We start from the raw sequence: 3,861 nt of genomic DNA on the forward strand, positions 1-3,861 counted from the left end.
AAAAAAAGGGGGTTTTAAGGTGGGGGTTCCTGGGTGGCTCTCTTGGTTGGGTGTCGGGTTCTTGATCTTGGCTCAGGTCGTGATCTCAGGGTCATGAGTTCGGGTCCCGTGCTGGAGCTCTGTGCTAGGCGTGGAGCCTACTTAATAGAAAAAAATGATTAAGATGGTAAATTTATATTATGTGCTTTTAAGTGCAGTTTTAAAAAGGAGAAGCTTAGGGGTACCTGGGTGGCTCAGAGGATTGGGCCTCTGCCTTCGGCTCAGGTCATGGTCTCGGGGTCCTGAGATCAAGTCCCGCATCGGGCTCTCTGCTCAGTGGGGAACCTGCTTCCCCCTCTCTCTTTCTTCCTGCCTCTCTGTCTACTTGTGATCATCTCTCCCTCTGTGTCAAATAAATAAATAAAATCTTTGAAATAAGAAAAAGAAAAAAAAAAAAAAAGAAGCTTGAAGAGGAAAGGCACTGATTCTCCTCTAGAGTTTCCAGAAGACGCTTTCCTTTGACTTGGGCTCAAACTGATTTCAGACTTCTGGTCTCCAGAACAGGGAGCAAATTAATTTCTGTAGTTTCTTGATTTGCCCCCCAACCCCCCCCCCCACACACACACTCACTTAAACCGAGTTTGTGGTAATTTTCTAGAGCAGCCCCCAGAAAACAGTCGATAAAAGATTCCCTCCAATGTCAGGGAAATCAGCCCCACCAGGATTAAAAGCCAGGATAGGGGCACCTGGTTGGCTTAGTGGGAAGAGTTGTGAGTTCACGTTCAACGCTGGGAGTAGAGATTACTAAAAAAATAGATAAATAGACTTTGGGGGACGCCTGGGTGGCTCACTCAGTTAAGCATTTGCCTTCGGCTCGGGTCGTGATCTCAGGGTCCTGGGATCAAGGCCCACAGAGGGCTCCCTGCTCAGCAGGGAGTCTGCTTCGCCCTCTCCCTTTCACTCCTGCTCTCTCTGTCTCTCTCTCTCTCTCAAATAAAAATAAATAAATAAACTTTAAAAAAAATTTTTTTTAATTAGAAAGAAATAAAAGCCGGGGAAGGAGATAGGGAGTGACGGAGAATGTTAAGTCATTGGGATGGGTGAGGACACCCGACCTCCAGTCAAAGAGCCAGTGATGAGCACAGGCTTGGGACGTTGGAACAGCAGAGGAGGCCCACGATGGTTAACAAAGGTGAACAAAGAGAGAAGAAATAAAAGCAAAGAACTAGCCAGGGGCTAAGTCCTGTAAAGATCGAAGTAGGGCTTTGGGTTTAAAAGCAAGAAAATGTCACGCTTTGACCCATGTGTTCAGAAGCTCCGAAGGGCATTAGGAGGACGTGACCCGGGATTACTGCCCGGTGCACCCGGCTAGACCAGGGAGGAGGGAGAAGTGGGGGAATTCTGGATATATGCTGTGCAGAAAGGCAGCAGAATGTGCCCACGGAACAGACACAAGAGGCAGAGGCAGAGAATGAGAGAAGTCAAGACCACCGGCAAGTTTGGGCCTGAACCACGAGAGGATGGTATGTCATCGACAGAAATGAGGAACCGCTGCGAACGGCAGCCCCGGGCACCCAAGAAGAGCTCTGGCCTGGACACATTAAGCGTGAGGTGCCCATGTGCCATCCAAGTGGAGGCGCCGAGAGGAGACATTTGGGTGCTCAGGTCTCGCAGTTCAAAGACGGGGCAGGCGAGTCACCAAGCGACGTGTCTGGGTGAGGTCACCCAGAGTGGGCGAGAAGGGGGCAGACTGCGGCTGACCACAGGGATCCTGTGGTGCCAACTCTTTTTGTCCAGAGGCTAGAACAGCTCAGGCGTAGGCCCCTGCCTGGGTGACAGTCTTGGGCTCATCCAGTGACAGCGTCCTTATCCCCCATGGAGCTTCTTGCTTGTCACAAGCTTGTGTTTCTCGCCAGACACCAACTTAGCAAGTTTGGACAAATCCTAATCAGTGACCTGGAGTAAACGAGCCTTTTCTCACAAGTAAGCAAAGGCGGGGGGGGGGGGAGGCTGTGGCGGGGAGCAGGCTCACTGCTGAGCAGAGGGCCTGATGCGGGGCTCGATCCCAGGACCCTGAGATCATGACCTGAGCCAAAGGCAGAGGCTTTAACCCACTGAGCCACCCAGGTGCCCTTCCCATCAGTAAGATATTTTTGAGCAAACATCATATATATGGCAAACAGACTCCTAAAACTTAATAGACCCAAGCCGGGGCTCTCAATTTGCTCCCCACCCCACACACTTGTAAGTCTTTCTCACTTGTAAGTCACAGACGTACTCAACCACACGAATAAAACACGGTCATCCCATCAACGCGCAAAAGCGGAGTTCACAAAGAGTCCTCCAAAGATGAAAAACAGTACTTGAACGATAGTATTATTTAAAAATACAAAACTCATTTTTTTGTCCTTAAAAAAAAAAAAAAAAGACGTAATACCTTATACCAGCGACTGAACATGTCCGATCTGATGATCCAGTCCCTGGTTCTGCTGGGAGCCGGGGCTGACAAGCAGTTCCTACCAGGGACAGATGCTCCGTCTTTTTTGTTCGTCTTACAGGACCAGCATTGTCTTCCATTTCGGATTTCTTTTCAGGAATCTTTGGCAGCCACAGGTCTGTTCTGTGAAGGTTAGTTTTGTTAAAACTTGACAAAATTGCCCAGCGAAGTCGGCACAGGCGCAGGGTCCCTCCAGGTCCACTCTGTGCCCCGCTCCAGCCCGCACGATGGCCCGCTCGGGAAGCCATCTGACCAAGACAGAGCAAGGGCACCGACACCAATATAAATATTAAGTATTTTTAAAGCCCAGCTTCTTTCTTATCAGAAATTAAAATTCTAATATTCTCTTCCCTCCCCCAGGTAACTGTTTTTTGCATCCAGGGCTGAGGGCCCCTGCCTAGCCAGCACTGGCTGCTGGCCCTGGCTAGCGGAGCCTACACACTTGTGATTATGTAGAACCCAAGTGGGGGCAGATCTAGATAACTCTTGTTCACTGGGCGCCCCTGGGCACGGTGCTCAGCCTCTCTGCTCACCACTTCTCTGCAAGGGAAAGAAGTGGGGGAGGAGTCTAAAGGGAGAAAGGGTCACCCCTCCCCAGGTCCAGCATTCTAGGATTCTTCACTTCCAGGCAGAATGGTTCATCTCTTCAGTGCTAGACGGGGGACCCGTGCTTTGGGGACAGCGCAATTCCTCTGGCCATTTCAAAGCTGTGCCTCCTCCTGCACCCTGGGCAGGGCTGGAGCTCCAAGTCTGCAACACTGGGGAGAGCAGACCCCTGAGCACATCTGTCACTGCCCCCCAGGGGTCCACTCCTCCCCAGGGCGTCCTCCTTCAGCTCCCTGCCTAGCCGGTGAGGGCCTGAGACGTGGGCCATGGCCTTCCCCCCGCCGGGGCCTGACCTCACCGCAGGGGTCAGAGAGGGAGAGGACATGAGAGGCGCCCCTCCTCAAGGCGGCCACCACGGTCCTTCCTCAGGGTCCACACCGCCTCCTCCAGCGCCGGTCTGGGCTCTTGGTCATCAGCTGACTTAGGTCACAGGGGCCCCCCGCGGGGAAACTGAGGCCCCCCCCCGTCCGGGCCTCCGCATCCTCCTAGGCTGCCGCACCCGCACCCGAGCACGCTTCCCCTCCGATGCCGCAGTTTTGCGCTTACGAGGCCCCGCCTCGCGGCGCCCAGCGGGGACTCGGCGCTCGGGCGGAGATGAATGAAAGGGCGGGGCGGGGCGCCGCCGGGGGCGTGGGGCGGGGCCGCGCAGGGCAGTTCGGCCGCTCGCCCGCGCCCCGCCCCGCCCCCGTGCCGCAGCTCCAGGCCCCGCCCCGGCCCGCCCCTCCGCTCCGTCCCCAGGCCGCCGCGGCGCGGAGCCGGTGCCCGAGCCGGTGTCCGAG

General features: G+C 54.5%; 1 long non-coding RNA gene across 2 annotated transcripts; it reads right to left on the reverse strand.

Moving 5' to 3' along the window:
• LOC309854005 lies at positions 1-3,706 on the reverse strand. 2 transcript variants are annotated; one of them, XR_014306045.1, is made up of 3 exons: positions 3,381-3,706; positions 2,417-2,599; positions 1-137 (listed from the first exon to the last, which is right to left on the reverse strand). It is a non-coding gene; the product is annotated as an uncharacterized lncRNA (long non-coding RNA). The 2 variants fall into 2 exon arrangements; XR_014306046.1 differs by having other exon boundaries at positions 1-140.
• Positions 3,707-3,861: the final 155 nt, after the last annotated feature.

The sequence above is a fragment of the Mustela nivalis genome, assembly GCF_964662115.1.
Source record: "Mustela nivalis genome assembly, chromosome: 19".
Lineage (NCBI taxonomy): Eukaryota > Metazoa > Chordata > Mammalia > Carnivora > Mustelidae > Mustela > Mustela nivalis.